This window comes from Oryctolagus cuniculus, chromosome 6 (genome assembly GCF_051225735.1).
Source record: "Oryctolagus cuniculus isolate XC-2025 breed Fujian yellow rabbit chromosome 6, ASM5122573v1, whole genome shotgun sequence".
Classification (NCBI taxonomy): Eukaryota; Metazoa; Chordata; class Mammalia; order Lagomorpha; family Leporidae; genus Oryctolagus; species Oryctolagus cuniculus.
Window position 1 is genome coordinate 134,400,806 of NC_142872.1, and position 27,184 is coordinate 134,427,989.

Here is a 27,184-nt window from a genome sequence, read left to right on the forward strand (position 1 = left end):
TCAGAAAACAGAGAAATAAATACTGACAGTTATCTCTGTTTTTCCTAACCGAGTGAGGGATACACTGTGTCTAAACTAGGGAAAAACCCTTTAATTATGTGAAAGTGATTAAAAAAGGGAAATACTGCTTCTCAAATATTTATCTTATTTTTGTTAATACATAGCACAGTGGCTGAGGAATACATACATGGAATTTCCCCTATTGTTCTTCCAGCTTCTTCTACAATTATTCCCTTTCCTTTCCCAATTCCTTTCATCGTCTAATATTGGCATTGCCTAGGGCTCTTTGTTGCTGCCCTCCCCTCCTAACTTCTCTACCTGGGTAACTGTGCCAATTCATATGGCTTCAGTGGTTACTGAAATGGAGATGACACCCCATTTTGCTCTCCATATCTCAACTCTTTGATCACTAGATGTAATATTTCACTCATACATCATACAGATGACTCAAATATATTTGGCATGAAAATAAATTAACACTTAGAAATTTAGTCATCCTTTCGAATTTCCATTTTAGTATTCTGCCAAACCAGGTACTGAAATCATTTTTTATTAATAACTGTTTTTAAAGATTTATTTATTTATTTGAAAGTCAGAATTAGACAGAGAGAGAAGAAAGGTAGAGAGAGAGAGGTCTTCTATCTGCTGGTTCACTCCCCAACTGGCTGCAGTGGCCGAAGCTGCGTTCATCTGAAGCCAGGGTCCAGGAGCTTCTTCCAGGTCTCCCGTGTGGGTGCAGGGGCCCAAGGATTTGGACCATCTTCTACTGATTTCCCAGGCCATCACAGAGAGATGGATTGATAGAAGAGCAGCCAAGACTTGAACTGGCGCCTATATGGGATGCCAACACTGCATCCTAACTGTAGCTTTACCTGCTATGCCACAGTGCCGGCCCCCAATACCTTTTTAATTGTCAGTCAGTTACTGATAACTGTTAGTTTTATGTCTCAGTATTTTTTAGGTGTGTTCTTCCTCTCTATCACAATACAAAAGTGGGGAACCCTTTTTCTATCAAGGGCCATTTAGATATTTGTAACATCATTCATGGGTCATATAAAATTTTCAACTTAAAAATTAGTTTGTTCTAGATTTATTGAATTTCAAGTCCTGCCTGCAGACCAAGTGATTTTACCAGCCTTATAGGGCCCATAGGCTAGACATTTCCCCCACTCCTGAGGAGTCTAATACCTTCTCTCTTCTGCCCTCAATGTCATCCATCTCCACATGACTAGTAGAGTGATCTTTGAAAATGTGAATGTAACCATTTCTGATTTGATCATTCTCATAACTGACAACAGCCTCAAAGATCAAGTCTTTTCTTGCCTAAAAATCTAGCTTTTTGTATTATCTTTATATAATATAACATCATTTTGGAAAGAAATTCAGTAAATATATTAAAATGATAGAAACATAGCTTCAGAATTGGCCGGCGCCGTGGCTCACTAGGCTAATCCTCCGCCTAGCGGCGCCGGCACACCGGGTTCTAGTCCCGGTTGGGGCGCCAGATTCTGTCCCGGTTGCCCCTCTTCCAGGCCAGCTCTCTGCTGTGGCCCAGGAGTGCAGTGGAGGATGGCCCAGGTGCTTGGGCCCTGCACCCCATGGGAGACCAAGAAAAGCACCTGGCTCCTGGCTCCTGCCATCGGATCAGCGTGGTGCGCCGGCTGCAGTGCACCGGCCGCGGCGGCCATTGGAGGGTGAACCAACGGCAAAGGAAGACCTTTCTCTCTGTCTCTCTCTCTCACTGTCCACTCTGCCTGTCCAAAAAAAAAAAAAAGAAAGAAACATAGCTTCAGAATTGAAAAATATCTTCAAGAATGACTAGTGGAACATCAGTTATGTCTCTGGAGCCATCTATGCCTCCATTAATTGGATGAACTAAGAGTAAGGGGAATTTAAGTCTTAGATATGATCTAAATGAGATGAAATTTCAGCCTTCTTCCTAACTATCTCTGGATTGTCTGATTTGGAGAACTCCTACTCATATTCTGGGCTCAATTTAAATGACATTTCCTTCCTGCACTCTTTCCTCATATTTAGCTAGAAGTGATTTTTTTTAACTTTGTTTCCTTCTGGAGGACAGAATGTCTTTACTTTTGGTACATGGTTAATGTTCAATAAATGCTAAATGAATATATAAGTACAGGAATAGCATGGCTATTTTAAATTCTAGTTTGTATTATTGTTGGTATTATGCTAAGAATTCAAGCTATGCCTTCAAGGAAACTTTAGTTCAAATTTTAGATGTAGTATATACTAGTTATGTGATCTTAGAAAAGGTTGCTGATTGATGATTGTTAAACTTGGTTTATGCACTTGTAAGATGGAAATATTATTTTCTGCTCTTGAGACTTTTAGTGAGAAATTAAAAAAAATACTTTAACGATTCTAAGGAGAGGTCCACATCTAACCTCATTGCAGTTGTTGGCAGAATTCAGTCCTCATGGTTGTGGGACTGAGGTCCTTGTTTCCTTCCTGGATGTGAGCAGAGGGAGAACTGTCTCAGCAACTGAGAGGCTCCCTACATTTCTTTCACATGCGCTGTACATCACCAAGCCAGAGTCAGAAAGACAAATAGATACACAAGCACATACAACTATTTAAGTGTAGAGAGGTATACACAAACACACATATATGCATATATAAAGGCACAAACATATACGTATAAAGAGATTCTTTAAGAAGAATGGACTGATAATTATGGAGGTGGGAAAGTTGTAGTATCTGTAGAGTGAGGCAGCAAGCTGGAGACTTATGTGAGTGGATGGTTTAGTTATAGTCTGAGTTTGGAAGCCTGAGAACCAGGAGAACAGATAAAGTACTTCCTGTCCAAAGGTTGACAGGGAAGAGACCCCAAGAAGCTACTGTCCTGGCTTCAAGTCAATTTGTCAGGAAGAATTGTGTTACTCAGAGGAGCAGTTTCCTTCTTTTTAAAAATCATATTCAGGCATTTCAGGCCTTCCACATTGTGTGGGAGGGCAGTTTACCTAATTCAGTCTACTGATTTAGATGTTGATTTCATTCAAAAACACTTTCACAAAAACACCCACAATGTTTGGTGAAATATTCAGGCACCTTATGGCCCAGTCATATTTTCATGTAAAGTTAACATTTCATTTATTGAGCATTTGTTCTGTGTCAGTTTGCTTCTCTCATTCATCTAGTCTTTACAAGCAACTCTACAGGTTGTTGCTATCACCAGCAATATTTTCTAGATAAAGGAATAAAGGGGAGGAGACAGAGGGTTTTTTTTCTTTAAATAATATCCCCCCCCTTTTTTTAACAGGCAGAGTTAGACAGTGAGAGAGAGAGAGAGACAGAGAGAAAGGTCTTCCTTTTTCCATCGGGTCACCCCCAAGTGGCTGCTATGGCTGGTGCATTGTGGCTGGTGCGCTGCACTGATCCGAAGCCAGGAGCCAGGTGTTTCTCCTGGTCTCCCATGTGGGTGCAGGGCCCAAGGACCTGGGCCTTCCTCCACTGCCCTCCTGGGCCACAGCATAGAGCTGAACTGGAAGAGGAGCAACCGGGACAGAATCCAGTGCCCCAACCGGGACTAGAACCGTGGGTGCCGGAGCCACAGGAGGAGGATTAGCCTAGTGAGCCGTGGTGCCGGCATTATCCCCCGTTTTTTAAATAATATCTGGTTAATCTGTGTGCATATGCCATACTCTCCACCTCTGTGTTTCTCAGACTCAACAAATTGCCCCTATTGATTAATCGTTTATCCAAAGAATATGGCAGCCATCCACATTGAAAGTCAGCAGATCTCATCCAAAGGAACTGTGGACCTTGGTGGACTAATTCACTTGTGTTTCACTAATATATCTGGAAATGCGCAGATGGCTCCTTGGAAGAATGGAAGAGAAACATTCCAGTGGTTTAAAATAAAATGTTAACTAATCATATTCAAATCTGTAGCACACTTGAATGGATTAGGAAAACTCATTAGCAACACATTACTTTAAAAAAAAAAAAACAGCAGATAACCTCTATTTGTAAAGTTTAACCCATTATGTAGAAATAAAACCCTATGAACAGCAAACAGACTCAGTCATGGCATAATTTTACCTGTCCTTGTAACATGATTAAGTAAGTGCTTCCAAACAGTTGACAGTTTGGTCATGACCAAATCCCACTAATCATAGGGTACTGGAGAAATCATTTAGACATGAGGAAAAAAAGGAGAGAAAGAGAGAGAGAATTGCATGATCTAATGAGGTTTCCCATCTCCAATATCCATGAAACGTGTTATTTGGTAATACTTCAGAGATGCATATGTAATTTGAGGTAAATTAATATTGTAACCAGAAATGTCTATTTTGGGACTCAAATCCAATTGCCATTGGTTTGGCATGTTTGTCTTTGTGTGCCTGCCTGGTTACCAGGAGAAAGTCTGTGCTGTCTCTGCATTTGGCAGGAAATGATGCCTTGTCTGAGCTGCTGGAGCTTGCATTACTGAGTGACTGAGGGATGTTCAGTGAGACAAAACACCTCGCAGGCCCTCCCACTCACAACCATATTGTCCGCTCACCCAATTGATCATAGTAGATACTTGATAACTATCTGTTAAACAATAAAAACTTGAGTATGATTCCTTGGGAAAGGAATAATTCAATTCCATTCTAAAGAGGCTGAGAGGCAGCAATGCTGGGATGCAGAGTTAGATACTCCTGTGTAAGAGAGTATTTTTGAAAGTGTCTTGATCAAAACCAGCAGACACTGGTTAGAGAATGGACTTGTCCTTTGTGATTAAATGTCTTTTTCTGGATTTTCCTCAGCTACGCTAGCAAGAATTCTGAATGTACATGGCATGGTCTTAAGAGTCATTTGTTCTATAAAATGATGCATGAGTGGAGCTTTTATAAGCAAAGAAATGGGTCCTTCAAGGACTGGGGTCTCAAGTCTTTCTAAAAACTATGTAGTGCTTAATAGCAATAGGAAAATCAGGATGACATGGAGATTTCACTAACCCAAGAGAAGAGCATAGCTTATTACTTACCCTGATACAGCTGCCCATTGAAAAGTTTAGTTTTGGGGTTGAGATTGTGGCATAGTGGGTTAAGCGGCCACCTGCAAGGCTGGAATCCCTTATGGGCACCAATTTGAATCCCAGCTATTCCACTTCTGATCCAGCTCCTTGCTAATGCACCTGGGAAATCAGTGGAAAACGGCTTAAAGTCCTGGTCCCCTCAGCCATATGGGAGACCCAGGTGGAATTCCAGGCTCCTGAATTCAGTCTGGGCCACCCCTTATTGTTCCTCCTATTTGGGGAGTGAATCAATGGATGGAAGAGTCTCTCTCTTTCTCTGTCTCTCTCTCTGTCTCTCTCTGTCTTTCCCTCTGTCTATAAATCTGCCTTTAAAATAAATAAATAAATAAATTTTTGAAAAAAAGAGAAAGGCTGAGCTCTGTATCTCTTAGAAGATTAGCAAAGGCAAGGTCATGGAACTTTGCATAGGTTCATGTGAGTGAGGAATAGAAGCCTTTGTAGGACAATGCAGTTTTGTGCCTTTGACACTGTGGAAATATTGCCTATGGATCGTTACCTTTTTATAGGCCTCAAAATGCTTGAGGCTTGGAAAAAAAATTAGCTCCAAATGTGAAAAGGCAGTGACAAAATTGAAATTAATAGATGTTTAATTCAATGTGTTTAAGGTATAAAATAATGTTATTCTGTCTGTTAGATTTCTTATTGATTAAATATTGATTGTAATTGAAAACAATTTAGAGTTTAGATGCTATTACTTTGGCCACATTATCAGTAAGTATCATGACTATAAGTAATTTGCTGCTAATTCTATGTTAAATAAATTATGTATACAATAGAATATCTAAAACACAATTATGAGGCCGGCGTCGCGGCTCACTAGGCTAATCCTCCGCCTTGCAGCGCCGGCACACCGGGTTCTAGTCCCGGTCGGGGTGCCGGATTCTGTCCCGGTTGCCCCTCTTCCAGGCCAGCTCTCTGCTGTGGCCAGGGAGTGCAGTGGAGGATGGCCCAAGTGCTTGGGCCCTGCACCCCATGGGAGACCAGGATAAGTACCTGGCTCCCGGCTTCAGATCAGTGTGGTGCGCCGGCTGCAGCCTGCTGGCCGCGGCGGCCATTGGAGGGTGAAGCAACGGCAAAGGAAGACCTTTCTCTCTGTCTCTCTCTCTCACTGTGCACTCTGCCTGTCAAAAAAAAAAAAAAAACACAATTATGAAGATGTTTCAATTTTTTACTAATTATATTTAACAAGGGACATAGAGTTTTTTTTTATATTTATATTTTATTTTATTTAATGAACATAAATTTCCAAAGTACAGCTTATGGATTACAATAGCTTCCCCCCCCATAACTTCCCTCCCACCCACAACACTCCCCTCTCCCACTCCCTCTCTCCTTCCATTCACATCAAGATTAATTTTCAATTATCTTTATATACAGATCAATTTAGCATATATTAAGTAAAGATTTCAACAGTTTGCACCCACACAGAAACACAAAGTGTAAAATACTATTTGAGTACTAGTTATAGCATTAATTAAACACCTAAGAGTAATTGTGTATTAATTACAGAGTTCAACCAATAGTTTTAAGTAGAACATAAAAAATACTAAAAGGGTAAAGTATTAAGTTCTTTTTTCTTTTTTGTTTGTTATATAGTTATTTTTTTATTTAATAAATGTGAATTTACAAAGTGCAACTTTTGTATTGTTGTGGCTTCCCTCCCAAACCTGCCTCCCTCCCGTGACCCTCCCCTCTCCCACTCCCTCTCCCATCCCGCCCTTCATCGAGTTTCATTTTCAATTACCTTCATATACTGAAGATCAACTTAGTATATACTAAGCAAGGATTTCAACAGGCTGTACTTACACAACCGCACAAGGTATAGGGTATTGTTCGAATAGTAGTGTTGTTTTTTAAGTTTCATAGTAGAACACATTAAGGACAGAGATCCTACGTGGGGAGCATGTACCCAGTGACTCCCGTTGTTGATTAACAATTGGCACTCTTATTTATGACGTCAGCAATCACCCGAGACTCTTGCTATGAGTTGTCTAGGCTATGGAAGCCCCTTGAGTTCACCGACTCTGAACTTGTTTAGTCAAGGCCGTATCACAGTGGAGGTCCTTTCCTCCCTTCAGAGAAAGGCGCCTCTCTCCTTGATGGCCTGTTCCTTCTGCTGGGGTCTTGTTCACCAGGATCTTTCATTTAGATTGTTTTTTGCCACCATGTCATGGCTTTCCATGCCTGTGAGACTCTCATGGACCTTTTAGCCAGATCCGAAGGACATAGAGATTTTAAAATATATTCCTTGGCATGTGTATGCTGCTTCTAACAGTAAGGTTGCCTAAGGCTAAACCAGGTTTTAAATTAAATGTGATGATGATAACAGAAAGATGAGAGTTGAGAAATGGAGACTAAGCAACATGGGCTAGCAGGGTAGCCATAAAATACTTATCTCCACAAGAGATTACTGGTAATAGCCAGTCATTGCCCCAGCCCTAGACTACTAAAACAGGAGTTTGGGGTCAGGACTTTTTTTTTCCTCAAGAATAAGTAAGATACTGAATAAGATACTGATAAGTCAGCACAAGGTAAAAGAATATCTTGTTAGTAAGTTGAATTTGCTCCTGAATCCCATGAGTTTTAAGCCCAAGCACAAAGATTTGCATTTTGGGATCAAATTAATCAGCTAGAGTTTATTAAGAACCTACTGTGTGTGCTTGGGTGTGTGTTCAGTATTGGAAATACAGTGGGTAATAATCAGATGCTAACACCTAGGCCATGGTGGTTCCTGTGCAGTGATAAAAAAAAAAGACATTGAACTAGCAACAAGTATGATCAATACGGCTAGAGAGAAGTGCAGGGCACACTGAGAAAGTAGCACAAAAACAATTGGAGCAAGAAAACTAAACAGGGCATTGCTGAAGAAGCAAAAGTAGAGCAAACATGTACAGAACTAGGACTTTATTGACAGGATTTTCTGTTGGCAAGGGACATCACAGCAGAAGTTGCTGGAGCTTAGGATGGGAGAATCACTAAGGATTTTGTGGGACTACTACATTAATCAGAGCTCAATTGCTCTTGGTTAGCTATACTTGGACAAGATCTTTTTTGGGGGCAATATGTCACATTGAGAAATGGTCTCTTGAAATATGTTTGAAGGGCTCTGAGTTACTGTGCTTTCTCTTGTGAATGGACTATTTTCTAAGTTTTTCTCTTCTGCAAATGCTTCATCTCAACCACCTTGGCTACCATACTTGCAAATGATCAGTTACTGTCATCTTATTGGACTGTCCAGTTGAGAAATCTGTCTCTTTTAATTTTTAATATGCAACTTAAGCTCTTGGAGCCTCAGGCATCCCTAACACATGTATATTTCTTTAAAATTATAAATAAGTTGTATTCAACACTAATTAACATCATCATCAAAAGTATCATGCGTGGCACACATCTCACACAAACAGCAAGCACTGACTGTACAAAGTACTCTCAGTGGGAGCTGTCTCAGTCCAAATGACTTCATGCAGAGAAAATAAATAACAGTGAACAGGCAGGATGATCTGGGTAAAGTAGATTTTGGGGGAGGGGCAGGTAGAAGTTTTCTTTTTCTGACTCTAGCAGCCCTTAGCAAGTACAATGTCTTACAGATTAAATATTTGTTAAAATGAAAAGCACACAGAATTTGGTGTATTTTTCCAATGCCACATCTGATTTTGAAGTAAACCAGCTCAAGTAAAATCACCTACCATTTTTATTTTGAAGATAGTACTCCTGGGTATCTCTGAATTCTTCTGAAGGAGAGAGGAAATGTGATAATGTAATCATCAGTACTGCGCATGTTCCAGCTGAAAGGCCTTTTGTAGGTATTTTTTTAGTCTCAGAGAAAGGTATTCATTGTTAGTCTTCAGGTATTTGAAGATGATCTCACTGATAGGGTTTTATACCCAAGTGGCTGAAAGGGCTATGGTCTCCAAGGTTGTGGGAAGGCTTTCTTTGGTTTGTGGTGAGCGCCTGTTCATAGGGTCTGGCATTTGTAGCACCACCTTTCTTCAGGCTGCTTGTCAAGATGAGTTGGCTTGTGTCTGCTAGCTGTTCACCAGGTTCCTCTGTTGGCAGGTGTTCTAATCCAGAATTCCACAGTTATCAAGAAATGGATTATGTCAACACAAGCTTTTATTGTATTTTGAGGCACTTTGGAGCCTCTAACAGCTGTTCTTACTTTGCAGAGGGAACTTCTGCTGAAGATGGCAAAGGTTAATTTTTAAGTGTGTTCTGTGCTGCTATGTGCAACTTCTCCCTTGGTATTTGAATCATTCTGCATATAACCCCATCGTTATCTTATTTTTAAATGAAATGTTTGTTGGTCACCTTTAAAGTTGCATCAATCACTTGGTAATGGAAAAAAAAGTCAGTGTAATGATCTGCTTTGAAAATAAACAGTATAACTTGACTTTGGCGTTGAGAGCCTATTATCATGTGGTAACATCATTCTATTCCAATGACATTATCTGCTAAGCATATTATGATGGTGGAAAATATTTCAATTTTGTTATCGGAACAATGAAGCTGTGATATTTAATTATAGAGAAGTATGTTTAATTTGGGGGAATCTGGTATGTTGACTGTCAGTTTACTCATCAGAAGCCTGGGCAATGGTAAACAAATTTGAACAGAATATTATTTAGTGACCTACTCAAATTACTGACTCAACACTTCTTGCTTTGCTGAGTCTTTTCTTTGAATTTAATTCTTCACTAAGTTTTTGGGTTAACACATAAATTAATGTAATCAATTAATATAGTCCATCAACAGGTAGTAGAGAAGGACCAGGATGTAGAGAATAGCTTCCAGGGCTCGGTTTTACTGTTGGAAGAAGAAACCTGTATGAATGAGACTGTAAAAAAATGCCACACATATATACACATACACACACATATATGTGTGTGCTGAGGAAATTTAAAATAAAATAAAGCTGTATGGATTACAAGGATGAGACTGTTCTGTGATGAGTCAATGCTGACCTTTAAGTAGTAGTGTAGGTACCCTTGGGATAAGGTTTGCAAGATAGTACAGCGTACTTCATGCTGTATTGTAACTCTCTTCCTGACAATCTTCTGTGTCATTGTGCCCTCTTAAATCGGCTTCATTTATAGCCATTAGCTATAAATATAAGTATTTTTATTTATATAAATATAAATATAAACATAAACATAAACATCTATAGCCATTAGCTAGGCAGGTACTTCTTCTGAATACCTGTGTGTAGTAGATATTATACCTGATCTCTAGGACATGCAGGTAGAGAGGGCAGACATTATCTTCAAGGAGTTCTCCAACTCATGGAAGGCAGACACAACACATGTGTTGTGCTTGGTGCTTTCATGTGATCAAGAATAGGATAAAGGTCACTAATAGTCGATGAGCAAGAGCCAGTTAATTAGAAAGCAGAATCCACCCCAGTTTGATAATGGAGCTACAGAGCAACTGAGAATTTCTGTGGCTTGCCTAGGGTCAGGGAACAAATTGGGGGCAGAACTAGGACCGTAGGGCAATGTCCTCACCAGTGTTCATCCCACTGAATCACATTCTTTCCAAAGCTTTATTTGCAGCCCAGGATCAGGGGATTGGAATTCTGCTGTAGAAGGAGTTGTAGGTGAAGATTTTTGTCTACTTCACAATTTCCCTTTGTCAGAGGCCCTGATGTGAAAACTTTATGCTTCCTTTTCATTTATCTGGAGACAAAGAGTAGATTCTAGGGGAACCTGGCTAATGGCAGTCTGTTTCTGCAGCTGGGCCAAAGACACTCCATGCCCTGGTTTTGGCTGCTGAAACATTCTGAGTCACTTACTTGGAGTGTCCCCAGATTCACAAAAGCGCCACAGGGACCATGAAGCAGAACCTTTGTATATATGGAGGCTTGGGAAGAATGGAGGGGGTTGTGCTGAGGGCTACCACCAAATTCACATGGGATTTGTGTTCTCAAACACAGTATAAGAAGACAAAAATGCCTTTTGTTTTTGACAGGAGGCCACAATCAGTTTCAAGGCTGGTGACAGTAAACTGTGGAGAAAAGTAGCCCAGCCTGCATGTGAGCTGGCATTGAGCTTGGGTGGTTTGGGCAATTGATGGAAATATGACTGTTCTGACTTGTTTTTGTTTGTTCATTCTATTTGTAATTATTTGATATTTCTTAAATTGACAAATAAAATTGTATTTGTGGTGTATAACATATTGATATTTTAATGTATGGATGTATTATGGAAAAACTACATTCAACTAACGAACATATACATGACTTATTTTTTGTGGTGGAAACATTTAAAATCTTCTCAAATCTATTCTCTTAGCAATTACCTTTCTGGCTTGTACTTCTCTGCTTCAGCTCAATACCTTTTGTAGGCTATCTTAATATTTCCAACAAGCTAAAATCTTCTCAATCCATAGACTCTTTAGGCAACGTGTATAACTGAAAGAAATCACTAGTTTTTAAATAATATGACACTTGATTGTTAGTAATTTAAAAGTGAGTTCTGAGTAACTACTGATATTGATACATATGACAGGGAAACTTATTTGTTAGTTCTTCATAGCTTTATTTAAAAAAAAAATAAGGTAAATTTACAGAATTTATTCTGTCAAATAAAGAGCTCCACTCCACTCCAAATCCAAAACAATTGAAGCTGATCACAGAGGCAGGCACATTACTGGTACCTCTATATAGAAAAATTAATGGAGACGGGTCGGCACCATGGCACACTAGATTAATCCTTTGCCTGTGGCACCAGCATCCCATATGGGTGCTGGTTCTAGTCCTGGTTGCTCCTCTTCCAGTCCAGCTCTCTGCTGTGGCCTGGGAAAGCAGTAGAAGATGGCATAAGTGCTCGGGCCCCTGCACCCACATGGGAGACCAGGAAAAAGCACCTGACTCCTGGCTTCGGATCAGCACAGCTCTGGCCATGTGGCCATTTGGGGAGTGAACCAATGGAAGGAAGACCTTTCTCTGTCTCTTTCTCACTGTCTGAAACTCTGTCAAATAAATAAATAAATAAAATCTTTTAAAAAATCAGTGGAGAATAATGTAAGTCTGGTTACCACAAGCTCACCTGATACCAGCATATGGCTTTGTGACACAGAAAAAAGCATATAGTTAAAGTCTTTGCAAAATATAAATTCTTTAAATATGGAATGAATAGCTCCTACTTAAGCCAATTCACAATATTTTTATATTAATGCATGGATGTATTATATTTACATATAAGTAGGAATCAGCATGTTGGAGAAAAAAAGGTGTGTGAGTCAACTATTGAAGTTTATGATCATTATTTAGGCTCTGGAAAGGTTACTTAATTCTTTTGAATCTCAGTTTTCTCATTGGCAAAATGAGAAATTTATTCATTTAAAAGTTTTGGCATAGTGCTTGCTTATGGGCATTTAGTAAATGTTAGTCTAATTTTCCATCCCTATTCTTGTCAAACAAAAATCCCAGAAAATAATAAAAGCTCTCCAGTGGGAACATGATTTTGGAAGGCCTTATGAGCAATCTTTTTTGTTTTCATATCCAGCAGTAGCACTCTTGCAATTGGGGCTCATGGTGGGTATGTCTCAGCTTTATAGTAAAATTCTAATATAGACAAAAGCTCTCAAAGGACCAGCTGAGAAGGAAGGCTCTTAGAGAAGCTGTGGTCTTGTGTGAGGAGTAAAGGAAAATAAATCAAGAGCAAAGTGGTAGAGAGAGAGAGAGAGAAAGCAATTGAGATATACATCTTTTCCCTTTGTGATAGTCAGAGCTCCAAAGGCAGGGCCATCCCATAGTGTACTGTCAAAACTGGAATGCTTTTGAAAGTGAAAAGGACAGAGAAAAATAATGCCAAATAAGTTGGGATACTTGAAGAACAGATATACATCTGGACTCTTCAGAGCAAATCAGGACATATGGTCACCATGTCTATGAGTCTGTCGGGTCTCAGACAATGTGGTATTATACAGACCCTGACCAGAATCCCCACTGAGCTTCAAATGGTTAGACAGGCCATGGTCAGCTATGCAGTTTCTAAGAGGTTTAACATATTTATTCATGGAAGGGGGTTAATGGTAGCAATGTTCCCAAGATCAAAGAAATTCATCTACATTACTTTGTATAAATTGGTGTGCAGTAAGTGGAGGTTATTTGAGTTGCATAGGCATACAGAAATATTGCCTGTGAGTAAGGAGACATGAAATCTGTCCAAGGGAGAACATCAGTCAGCAAAGGAGAGAAGGAAAATATATGGACATCATATGCCTGTTGCTGTTAATTTTTTCCAGATATGTTATTGATAGTTATTTGATTATTGACATACTTATCTAGACAACTATGACTAGATCAGAGATCAAGAGGGAGGAGGTATGTTTGGGGAAAGAACTACTGCTGAATATATGGGTGTTTGCTAGGATTTCCACAGACAGGAGAGCTGGACTGCCATGGGTTGGGACAAATTGCTCCTCCTTCCCTAGAAGAGATAAATGGCAAAGTAGATCCTAGAGCCTCCTATCAAGGAGTAGAATGGCAACCGTCTCCTTGCCCATCTCTTCTTCCCTGAGGAAGACAGATTTCCATCTCCAAATCAGTACATGTGTGTCTGTTATATGTGGAATGAAATAACTACTATGAAATCACTACTTTGAATTCTAGTTTTTTTCTCCAATCCACCTGCTACTCTAAATGAATTCCTAAATTTTTTACTAATATAAACAGATTTTATGCTTTCCATAGGTACACAAATTCTTGCTTTTGTTTATCTCACTTACTCTAAGAAACATACCACACTCTTTATAAATGCCATATTTATAATGTCTACAGACATTGAAAACACATAAGTGATAAAAATAACAGGGGACATTTGAAGATTCTGTCATGGGTGATTATTCACTTACTAGCCTGCGTGCTCAGTTCTCTTGTATCTCTATCAGAAAAGCAAGGAAGAGATTTGAGAGCTGGGTTGTTTCAGTAGCTTTAGAAGATAAAATTTAGACTCTAAATAGTTACTGAAATGAGATTGCAATGCATTTATGAGAAAGAAACACTGGCTGAACAAGATCCTCCACTCTAAGAACTACTCTTGATGCTGCTCCATTATTATTGATGTTCCTTTAAAAGTCAAATCATTTCTAAAAGCCCTGTTTTGGGGAGTGTAGATGCTTTCTACTGCCTGTTAGGAAATAGTCTTGTTGAGGCCGGCACCACGGCTCAATAGGCTAATCCTCCACCTTGCAGCGCCGGCACACGGGGTTCTAGTCCCAGTCAGGGCACCGGATTCTGTCCCGGTTGCCCCTCTTCCAGGCCAGCTCTCTGCTGTGGCCCAGGAGTGCAGTGGAGGATGGCCCAAGTGCTTGGGCCCTGCACCCCATGGGAGACCAGGATAAGTACCTGGCTCCTGCCTTCGGATCAGTGCAGTGTGCCGGCCGCAGCGGCCATTGGAGGGTGAACCAACGGCAAAGGAAGACCTTTCTCTCTCTCTCTCTCTCTCTCTCTCACTATTCACTCTGCCTGTTCAAAAAAAAAAAAAAAAAAAAAAAAAAGAAAAGAAAAGAAAAAAAGAGAAACACAGGAAATGTTCTTTATTTCATTCCATGATACTTATTTTATTTTTCTGAGGACAAAAACCCATACTTTTCCTAGGGTTATTGAATGTTTTCACTATATGAACAAATTCATATATACATATATATATAGTATTTATACATTTATTGAGATTTTGATCCAGTAAAGAAATTATATATATATGTATATTTAACATCCCACATGTATGACCAAAGAATAGATTTTCTTGAGGTTTTTTTTCTTAACCAAATCATCCCTTTACATGATCATGACGTATTTACAAAGAGGCCTCATTTTGCAATCTTTATAATGGCAATGTTAACTTTGCAATTAGTATTGAGCAAGTATTTCCCAAAAGAAATAATGTTCAGTTTGACGTATTTAAATCAGGAAAATGTAAATGCCCCATTCCCTTGGTAAAAAAGGAAATCATCCAAACTCCATGTAAATGTTATCTTATAATTGACAGGGTTTGGTTTGGCAATTAAGCTTCCCAAGAATAACAGGGTCTGGCTTCCCTGAGTCTTTTTTCTTTCTTTCTCCCTTTCTTTCTTTTTTGGCAAATCTTATTCTGGCAAAATTTTTGGAAGTTCTTCTGTAATTCTTGGAGAACACCTTCAGTAATGTGCTTGTGTGATTAAGAGGCACATCTCGGCTAGACAATTTAATGCATGTCTGGTAGGATAATCCAGTCTGGCTAGAGGTTGTTGGCAAGCTGTTGTCTATTACCAGAAAGTAAAAGGAGAGAACAAGAAATTCCTTCACAACTTATTTTCGCTCTTCATTTTAGTTTTTGAATTAATAGAGTAAAATTGACATTTTCATGTGTGTGTGTGTGTGTGTGTGTGTGTGTGTGTTGTGTGCGTGTACTTGTATGACTTTATTTTGTCTTGCCTAAGAAGTCCAGTGTGGTATTGAATAGGAATGGAGAGAATGTATGTCCTTGATTTATTGCCAATCTTAGGGGGAAATTTTAACTACTCACAGTGTTAAGAGATCTTATATCTTTCCTGCTCATTACTTCAAAACTAGATAGCTTCTTCTCTAACTCTGTCTTTCCATGTTGATGGCACTTCTGGTTTCAGAATTCCTTATGTTCCAGCTGGTTGATAGCAGAGGAAAAGAAAATTGTGATGCACTACAAGTTAGATGACATTTTGAATTCTGGTATGTTCTTTTTTTATTTATTTTTTATTTAGTAAATATAAATTTTCAAAGTACAGTTAATGGATTACAATGGCGCCCCCCCCCCATATTTTCCCTCCCACTCACACCCCTCTGTCCTGCAGATACTCCAGATTCAGGTCCTAAAGTAACTAAGGGGCAGAGTTGTCAATATTTCTATTTTGTTTCCTAGCATTTTCCTTTTCCTCTTCCACTCACTAAGCACTCTGACTTCCTCAGAACTGAAGAGTAGAATAGGAAATGCAGGCAAGGTCTAAGGGCCAGGAAAAGTGTTACTAGCCTAGTGCTATTGTTAGCTGACATTGATCCTGACTCTGCTAGATATTTAAAGCTAAATAGACTCTCAATTCAGTTTTCAGATATTTCTCCACTGTAGATCTTTCACCTACAGTTACATGATACAGGTGATGTACCCCTTTCACACCAACTCTCAATGCTGATCTTGTAGCACCTATTGAGCTGGCCCTTTTGGGAAAAAAATTCATTTAAGAATATTCCACTCCAGGCTTGATACCTCTCTTTCTCTCACATAGGCAAATTTACTACATTTCCCAAAGCCTAACCTTCCACTCTAATGTTTCTTACCCTTTAACTCTCTTGTACATGAGTCAGATCAGTCTTCTGTATCCCTTAAACTTCTGAGGATTCATTAATGAAGCTATTCAAATGTCTTACAGCCCATCAATAATTATCTTCAAAGAAAGACTATAATTCTCTACTAAATTGTCTCAGACTCCCCAGCCTATTTTATAGACTGGAAGTTAATGATCAGCTTTGGTCCCAAGGTGTTCTCTAACATCTTCTTCACAAGTTCTTCTTGGATAGTGTAGTAGCTTTCTTTGTAATGTAAGTAAGTGGCCTATACAAAACCAACAGAACAGTTCCTTTTTGTCGTCCAAGTTGCATTTATAAATAGTTCTTGTTGTCTTTGAGACTGACCAGTATGTGTTAGCTATAAGACGAACAGTCAAGCATCAAATGTAGCTGGTAGGGCCGCCACTGTGGCATAATAGGTTAAGCCTCTGCCTGTGGTGCCAACATCCCATATGGGCACCAGTTTGAGTCCTGGCTACTCTACTTCCAATCCAGCTAATGGCCTGGGAAAGCAGTGGAAGATGGCCTAATTGCTTAGGCACCTGCACCCACTTGGGAAAACCTGAAGAAGCTCCTGGCTCCTGGCTTCAGATTGGCCCAGCTCCAGCCGTTGTGGTCATTTGGGGAGTGAATCTGCAGATGGAAGACCTCTCAATCTCTCCCTCTGTCTGTCTGTAACTCTGCCTCTTAAATAAATGAATATCTTTAAAAAATGTAGTTGGGGTGCCAGCGGTGTGGTGTGGGGTAAAGCCACCACCTGCAGTTCCAGAATCCCATACAGGCACTGGTTTAAGTCCCAGCTGCTCTGCTTCCGATCCTGCTCTCTGCTGTGGCCTGGGAAAGCAGTGGAAGATGGCCCAAGTCCTTGGGCCCCTGCACTCACATGGAAGACCCAGAAGAAGCTCCTGGCTCCTGGATTCAGATTGGCACAGTTCTGTCTGTTGCGGCCATCTGGGGAGTGAACCAGTGGATGGAAGACCTCTCTCTCTCTCTCTCTCTCTCTCTCTGTCTCTCTCTGTCTCCCTCCATCCCTCCCTCCACCTGTGCTTCTCTGTATCTCTGCCTTTCAAATAAATAAATAAATCTTAAAAAAATGTAGTTGGTAACTTAGAAGGAGAATTGGCATGTACACACAGACTGCACAGCCATGACTGCTGAATGCACGTGGGACCACAGGTCTCATGTACTGTCCTCTGTATTTAAAAGTTCGGCATATGTGGATTCAACCAACTGTGGGTCAAAATGATCAGAAAAGATTGCATAAGTACTGAATAAGCAGACTTATTTTTTTGTCACCATGACATTTACATTGCATAGAGATGATTTAAGGTATTTGGAAGTATTATATAGATTATATGCAAATACTATATGATTCTATAAAAAGGAACTTTAGCATCTGCAGATTTTGTATCTGCCAAGGGTCCTGGAATCAATCCCTTGCAGATACAGAGGGATGCCTGCATGCTTTGTTGTAATGGCCCAGCACTGAGGCTTTCTGCATGCCTTACTGCAAAAATGAAGCAAGCCAGAAAGGAATCAGTGTTCCACTCAGTTTCAAAGGCCTGGAGGTTTCAGGTTTTTATATCATTTACTGAAGTCAGGGAGGGTGCATATTGACAAGAAAATGATTTTTATACCGTGCAGAGAATCTGGGGAGAAATATCACATAAGAAATGGAGAAATGAAAAGGAAGTATTGGAAGAAGGTGTGGGAATCCGAACATGCCTTCCTCAAATCATGTCAGGATATAAATTACAGTTTTCTGGGACCCATATACTTGTATCATAGGTACTGATGCCCTACTTTTAGGAGCCCCACATCTAAAATAGACAAGAGGTTGGAATAGCAAAGTCAAAAAGTCAGGGAATGAAGTTGAGGTGGCCTGAAATAAGTCCCCACACTTCAGTGCCCTGGAATAATGTTTAACTTTTCTCATGGCCATCAGAGAAAGAGAAAGTTAGTAAGTGACCCAGTGAAACTCGTGAAACACAACTGCATGACTCTGACTGATGGATGCCACTTGGTACCACAAGTCTCATAAGCTTCCAGAAAAAGTAGGCTCAGCAGCCAAAGGCCAACAGCAGGAAGACTACATCAAACATCAGTAGGGCCCAGAAAGGTCAGGTGACTGCTATAGACTGGACATGCGCCTATTCCTGCACCCTCCAATTTAAGTGGGTAATTAGACTCCTATGTTAATGGACTTAATAGTAAAGAAACTAAGTTTTAAACCAGAAGTGTCTCAAATAGGCTAGATTAAAGATTTTCACTGTTGAGCTGGAAGTTCCAGTTTTGCATAACTGAATTTAACTGGGAAATTAGTATTCATTACTTATTTAGTGTACCTACTGTCTAAATTTTGAGCAACTTGAGGGCAGAGGCCAATTTTAATGAGTTGATAAGGATCTTTAAAATACTATTTTGTTCTCAAGGTCTAATAAAATGAAACAAGGGAAATTAAAGTAACGTAATACATTGAATTAATGTGAAATATTAAATAATTAAGCTTAAACTAAGCTAACTCTAAATAACTAAAACCATTCATTTGTGAACTGGTTTATTGTTCCCTGTCCTAGTAAATAAATTGCTACCACGTAAATACACTCTTAAGCTCTTCAAATTATTTTCTTCAGAATCCAGTCTCACTTCTGATAGCAAGTAAGCTTCTGCGATCATTTCTTGGATACTTCCATTTTCCTATATTTGTCAAAATGTTTGCAAATTAGAGTCACCTACATACCTCATCCATTTCCTAGAACAGGAAAAAAAACACCTTATCAGAAATACACAGAGCTAGAAAAAAAGTCAAAAGAGAAAACCATACATGAGGAAAAGGATCTAACAAAAGGAAGGCACAGTCATACCTTGTTATAAGGATGTTCATAAAAATGTACATGTACTATAACATGACTCTTCTGTCATCATTAAGAAACAGGTGTCACATGAAGAGAAATGGATTTTGCATGCAAAGAATGGAAACAAAAGGGAAAAGAACAGAATTCCCTATCAACCTTGATATCTTGTTGTTATTTAAAATCTTAATTTTAAAGGCAATTTTTAGAAAACATTAGAACTTCATTGTCTGCATGGATGGTTAATTCAAAGACATTTCACATTTTTTACCCACACATAAGAAAGACCTTCAAAATCCTACTTAAACCACTGAAGGGTGTTTCCAAAGCATCACACAGGTTTCCTAAAATGTTTCTTGCAGAATTTATTTATTTTTATAAGATTTATATTTTATTTATTTTACTTGAAGTGGGGTGGGGGGTGAAAAGAGAGATTGAGAGAGAGCTGCCATCTACTGATTCAGTCCCAGATTTCCACAGCAATCAGAGCTGGGCCAAGCTGTACCCAGGAGCCTGGAACTCCATCCACAGGTCTATCATGTGGGTGGCAGGGTCCCAAGCACTTGATCTACCATCTACTTTATGGGTGGGGAACAGCAACATGCAGTGCATACAAGGATCATGAAATCATTTGGTCTGGTCCTAACAAGGCAACTGCGGGTGATACTCAAAATTGAATAAACCTAGGAGCTTTTCATATAGCCACATAAATTTATACTAAGTGACTCATAAAAACGTAACTTTTGAGGGAAAATAGAGAATATCCATTACAGGATAGACAGGACACGTATGAGTACATGGTGAGACAGACACATATACTTCTCACGTATTGCCAGCAGTTCACCTGCCTGTATGATGGTGACTCAGAGGACAGTGCATCTGTATGACAATGACTCAAATGACAGTTAGTGCCAGGCAGGCTTGGAGTGTACATGTTGCGCATGTGTTAACACACTATGATGAAACTATGCCCATTTGGTGATGCAATAAGGTGGTTCCTTGCTATGTCAATGACCTGGCTTCTGATGATTGAAAGATGATGTTTTCAACTTGTTTGTCGACACAGACAATAACTCTGATCCAACCTTTATCCGTGCATCCATGATCAACAATAGTAGCAAAAACTAACAATCTAAAATGAAGATTAAAGAAATTACAGTACATGAAAAAATCTCAAGCTAATGATATTAATATTGAATGTGTTCCAAATCCAAGATGCATAATTGGAACAGCAATTAAAACAAAGTATTAATGTTGCTGGGTATACACACATTGGATAGTTATCAACACTTAAGAGGTGTGACATTCTACACATGGTGATACAAACTAACGAAAAGTTGATGATAAGTGTTGATCTTTCCAAGAGAAATGGAAGATGGTTAATTTGTTGTTGAACTGAATGACAAACCTGATGTGGGCAATGAATATATTAATTTCTTATTGAAGTTCTTGTCTCCTGCAGAAGTAAATCCCTAAGTGCAGATTAGTATTGTGTGCAAATAGGAACAGAATTTATGTAATAGTGAGGGAATAAACACACATTCATGTGCCTGGGTGGGACACAGAGGAATACCCAACATGAATGGGCCAAAGAGTGGCCGGTAAATGAGATACAGAAAAAAAATCCTAAAAATGGTACCTCTAAACCAGAGTGTGAGAGATCCATCCAAGAGTGGGAGAGGTCTAAAACTGGTCCAAAGTGTCATGAAACTTCTCTCCTGCCCTCTGCCTCTTTTTTATGAGAAAGAGGGTGCTACTTCTAAATCACACATACAAACAGGGTTGGGTGTGAGCCCGTGGCCTGGTCCTGGATGCCTCATGTGCATCCTAGGAAGGTGGATGTATCATACCAATGGTTAAAGAGATAGCATCACTTTGCAGGGATGCAGTAGTTCTAGCTGGCCTCAGCTTTAACTGCCTAATTACGCCATATCACACCTGCATGCCTAGTTCACATTAACTGTAATGCAAAAAGCCAATCTGGAGCGTCATTACTGCTGAAATCATGCTAAATTCAATGAATTTGGAGGACAAATGCATCCTGATAGAGTCAGTACTCTTCAGCCACATTTGAGTTTTCACCAGGCTTCCTGACAGAGATGTTGTTATTCAGATGAGTTTTCTGTTGAACAAGTTAATCTCAAAGAAGCTGAGGCCTCATGCAGGGGGAGAAATTGTGAAAGTGCACAGTGGCTGCTGTAGAGTTGTTAGCACGAAAATAAAATTATTTCAGAGTGTAGGTGAGTCTTGGAGAGCCATCTTAGATTGGATTATTGACAATATAAGGTATTGGAAGGGGAGAGGGAGTGGATAAGGGGAGGGTTGTGGGTTGGAGGGACGTTATGGGGGGGAAGCCATTGTAATCCATAAGCTGTAATTTGGAAATTTATATTCATTAAATAAAAGTTTAAAAAAAAGATATTTAGAAAAACACTGTATGATTGTGGAGATTTCCAAGTTTTCTCTTTGGCTTGTGATGAGACAACAGACATAACAAGCACTGCCTGGCTGGCCATTTTCATTTGTGGGATTATTACAGTTTGACACATGAGAGGAACTGCTGTTTCTGAAAGCATGTATGCCACTGCAAGAGGTGAGGACTTGTGAGAGAGACTTGTTTTATCAATGAAAAAACTTGAGATAACATTTGAAAAGTGGCCTTACAATAGATGGAGCTCTAGCCATGGTTGAAGGTTAATTGTGTTTGTCAAGAAAGGACTGAGTCTTTTTAGTATTGATTCAAATGATTTAATTATATGCCACTGGATTATACACCAAGAAAGTCTGTATACATTGTATCTTAACAATGTGGGACAACAGTAATGTCATGCATAAATTTTGTAAAAAACCAAAAGGTTTAACAGCCACCAGTTTAAGGAGTTACTGAATGACCTGACTCTGAGTAAAGTTATTTATCTTGTTTATCACTGTGTAGTGTGGTGGTTGAGTCAAGAGAACAGGCTCATGAGGTTCTGCTAACTGCAGGATGAAGTCAAGAAATTAATAGAAATGAGGGAAAACTTGTCAGAGAACTTAATCACAGCAAGTGGTTGTGTGATCTAGCGTTCATGGGGGACATTACCAAATACCTCTCAGAGATATGAAGATGCAGGGTTCCAACCAGCTTCTCAGCTCCCTGCTGACAAATATGAAATCATCTGAAGCTAAATTAAGGCTGTGAAGTGTAATTCAAAAGGATTACATGCTGAATTTTCCGCACTCTAGAAGGACAAAAACCTTCTGATGCTTGACTATGCTGGTGAATGTATAAATCTATTAAGACATGTAATGAAAGATTCAAAGATGTGAAAAATAAACTAATGGAATTGAGTATCTTTGCTACATCATTCAATATGGACCCAGTTGATATACCTGATAATCTACAAAAGAAAATCATCCTGCTGCAAAGCAGTGATGAGCTGGAAGCTGGGTACAACAATCTCCCACTGCTTGAGATTTATAAATGTCACTTCCATAAGCAGTGATGAATTTTCCACTTTGAGGAGACATGTATTTAAATATGCATCTGTGTTTGGAACAACTTACTGCTACAAGCAGTCCTCTTCAAAACTTCCCATTGCAAAGGGTCGACTGGGCTGCAGACTGACAAAAACCTGGAGAAGGAGTTGGGAGTAGCAGTATCATCAATACCAACTAAGATTACATGCCCACCAAAGAGAAGCAGTTCTAGCCATCACATTGGGGTGAGTTAATTAAATGTTTGGCCAAATACATCAGGCTAGTTTTTAAGTTAATAATTTTGTATGACCCACAAACGATGTCATAAATACAGAAAAGGCCCTTGGCAGAGAAAAGTTCACCCTGATCTACTGCCTCCCAGGATGCACATTAGCAGGAAGCTGGATTGGAAGCCCAGGAGTAGGGACTCAAAACAGGCACTCTGAAACGGGATGTGGATGTCCCAAGTGGCATTTTAATTGCTGTGCCAAACACCCATCTCCAGATTTATTGTTAAGGATGGCTTGCAAAATTTTGAGCATGAAATTTGAGCATTAACCACCTAGTATTTGAGAGACAATTTAATGGAACTGTGCAGGAATATCCTGCTTTGTAGGTTTTTGTTCTATTAAAAAAATACTACATAGTTTGGACCCTAATTTGGAAGTAGCACTTCATTACAAAAGAAAAAAAGGAACAAGATTTAAAAATGACAGAATCATTGTAGTTTTAAGCAACTAGAATAGATTTCAGAGATGACAGAAAAGACAGTAATTTATGGTATTTTTTAAACTTTGCTTTTGAAATTGAATATTAATGGTATCCTGTTTAGGCAAGATGGACATGTATTTTCTAGTTGTGGGAATAGAAAGATAATTTTTCTATACTGAGAAGTATAAAAAATTATGATATAAATGTTAACTATAGGACCAGACTGCCATCGTTGGTATCCTCTCTTCTCTGATTTCTAATTGTATGATCTAAACAAGTGAAATAATCTCTGAGTTTCCTTTTGTATAAAATGAGGATACTATTGTATTTACCTCTGAAACCAAGCCCCTATACACTGGATTGATATAGACACTAGATATTATGAGACCGTAGGCTCCCAGTCGCTGTCTCTCTTCTTACCTTAGTTTATTTGCAGATCAACCTTTTACTAAATTAACTCACTGAAGTGAGGGAGTGATCAGCCATTTCCACAGGGTCTCTGACCACAAGACTCATTATGTCATTTATCTCCTCCATAGATAACATTTTGATGCTAAGTCTTCTCTTGAGTATTTTTCTAGGAAACCCAGGTCCTGAGCAAAAAGTAACTACCACCTGATTGACCGGCCATAGCCCACATTTTCATCATCAGTATTCCCCTAAAGAGCATCATATTGCTGCCCAATCAAAGGAGGGACATGAGCTGAATATGTACCTCTCAACCCCAACTTCAGTCTATAAGAAACTATCCCCAACTTCTTGAGGAGTCATAATGAAATGATAGCTGTGCAACTCCTTGATCTTTGCTCTGCAAAGAAATACCTACTTTTATCTTCTACCAAGCTGTCAGTGATTGGCTTGCTGCATAACAGGTAAGCAAAGCCAGGTTTTGGGGGATTCTACAACACCCCAAAGAGTTGTAAGGGTTGAATGAGTTAGCAAATATACAGCAGTTAGAACAGAGCTTGGCACATTGTGAACACTCAACAATGCTAATTATTTTAGTTAATTACTGATGGTTGGGTTTTATCATTACAGTCTAGAAATAATCACCATACTCAGTTTGTCTTGCTTTGTTATTTCCAAAAAGGAAGGATTAATATCAGAACTCTGATATCTAAGTCATCTACCCTGCAAGGTGTCAAATGGTATTGAATTGGTTTCTATCTAATAATTGGGTACAGTAAGACAAATCACTTATTTACCCCAGGGAACAGAAAACTTATTTCAAAAAGTAGGTGTATATACTGTAGGTTCCAAAATTAACCATCCTGTTAATCACTTATCACAGCTGGTTTCCTGTTCTGAGTGATGTTTGGCAATTCCTGCCCCAGATTTTCCAAGCTAAAATTTCATATAAATCTAGAGACTTGAGGCTTTGGCTATTTATCCATTTGTAGCTTGAAACCAACCCTGTTAGCAGAGAAAATTGCTGGCACCATTTGTAAGTAATCTCTTGGCCATTCAAGTGAGGTGGCCCTTTGTTAAGATGTGCTTTGATTAGACTTTTCATAGGAAAATGTTAGCCTAACTTAACTTTCTGCTTAGTTGGTTGCTAAATATGTAACAGAGCATTTGCACTGAATACTTTCTTTGAGGAAATGTTCTTTGAACTCTTTGATGACAAATTGTTATAGAAATAAAACAAAGATTTATGATAATATTTATGGAATACTACCTAAAGGAAATGAGGCCTTCAGGATATTTCCATATTTTCTTCTTACATCAAGCAGTGTTAGCAAGAGTGGTGTATTAATGTTATAAGGTTTATGTCATCATTAAACTAATTTTATGGAATAATGTCTCAATTTATATTTTCATCCATTTTTTTTGACAGGCAGAGTTAGACAGTGAGAGAGAGAGAGAGAGAGAAAGAGAAAGGTCTTCCTTTTCTGTTGGTTCACCCCCGAAATGGCCACTACAGCCAGTGCACTTCCTCCTGGTCTCCCATGTAGGTGCAGGGCCCAAGCACTTGGGCCATCCTCCACTGCACTCCCAGGCCATAGCAGAGAGCTGGACTGGAAGAGGAGCAACCAGGAACATAATCCGGCGCCCCAACTGGGACTAGAACCCAGAGTGCTGGCACCACAGGCAGAGGATTAACCAAGTGAGCTGCAGCGCCGGCCTCATCCAATATTGATAGGCAGTGTAGAAATATGTATTCAGAATTCATCATTATAAGCATGGTAGCTGCATTGTGAAAGATGTTATTCACTACAAAAAGGAGAGAGAGCTGGATAAATTACTCTGAAGTTTCTCAGAATAATACTTCCATCGTAACAGTTATTTTAAAATTTTATTCTGGTTCCTTTTTCCTTTTTCCACTAGGAATCTTGTTCTTAACAACTTTAAAGGTGCTTTCTCCCTTCTTTTTTTAACTTTTTTTCTTTCTCTCTTGTGGTGTATAATTTTCCTTTTTTCCAGATTTGATGCATATTTGGGAAATGGAAATTTTAAATATTCAAGATGTACCAAGGTATGGTTTTATATATGTGGACATTGTGCAGTGACTATTATAATCAAATTAACACATCTATCACCATAAATACTTATCCTTTCTGGGTAAACTGTAAGTAAACATGCAATATTATTAACTAAAGTCACATGTTATGCATTAAATTTCCTGAACTTATTCATCTTATAACAAGTTTATTAAGGTTTACAATGTTGTGTAAACAAAGAAAATGCTTATATTTGTGTGACAGTCTTGGTCCATTTGTGCCGCTTCAAGAAAATATGTGAGACTAAGAAATTCATGAAGAACAGAAATTTACTTTCTTATAGTTCTGGAAGTTGAGAAGGCCAGGTTCAAGGCTCTGGCATGTTTGGTTTTCTGGCAAGGCATACTCTGTTTTTAAGATAGTGTCTTTTCCTTTTATTTGCTAGAAAGGAGGTATGCTGTGTCCTCACACCACAGGGAGGCAGAGGGGAAGAAGAAGTAAAGGCTGCCTGAATTCTCTTATGTCACGGCCATATTCTGTTTATGAAGGAGAAATCCTTATGACCTAATGAGCCTTTAATAGTCCCATCTCTTACTATTATCACATTGACCACTAAATTTCAGCACGTAAATTTTGGATCTGATACGTTCCAACCATATCAAACACCCAGGGAAAGAAATTAAGACTGAAACAACCAGCCCCATATTGCATTACCCAGCCACATCTGGCTTCCCTGAAAGTGAACAGATGAGTATGTTTGTGCACCTGAAAACTATTGATAGTGTACCATTTAGAAAATTCTGTGTGATGGCATACATTTATACAAGTATGATGCCCTTTCATATTGTATACATGATTGAAATCATTCTTAAAAGCTTTGTAAAAGAAGACATAAAATAAAAAACAAAATTAAATAATAACATAGTAATTCAAAAGTAGAGGAGAAAGAGAATCCAGAGTGCCAAGATTATAGAAATGCTGAATAGAGCTTTAGCAGGGTTTATGCTGTCAGCATTTTGCAGAAGTCTCCAAATGGAGAGAAAGCTTCTCAGTTACTTGCCCTATAAAAGTGACTTTGAACTTAATGCCAGGACAAAAGCTAGCAAATCTCTGAATTGTAGGGTCCAAGATATGGCAATGACAGATCCCAGTGCATGTTAGCAGGGAAAAGATTTGGTACATAAAGAAACAGATTTTCAGAAACTGCAAAACACATGGAGAAATGCACATTGTATGCTTGCTATTTAAGGCATGACTCAATAAAAATTGTAGGTGAGTTGTGTAAGAAGGAACTAGAGACTGAAATCTACTGTAAATAATTTGAAATTAACTTTGACATCTATATTTAAATCAACATATATATATTTATATAGTA

At 39.0% G+C, this 27,184-nt stretch overlaps 1 long non-coding RNA gene across 1 annotated transcript in view; it reads left to right on the forward strand.

The window, feature by feature from the left end:
* Positions 1-26,737, forward strand: part of LOC138849966 (uncharacterized) — a 121,991-nt gene extending 95,254 nt beyond the window's left edge. The window contains exon 3 of the long non-coding RNA XR_016235884.1: positions 25,793-26,737. This is a non-coding gene — a long non-coding RNA (uncharacterized LOC138849966). The remainder of the gene's footprint in view (positions 1-25,792) is intronic.
* Positions 26,738-27,184: the final 447 nt, after the last annotated feature.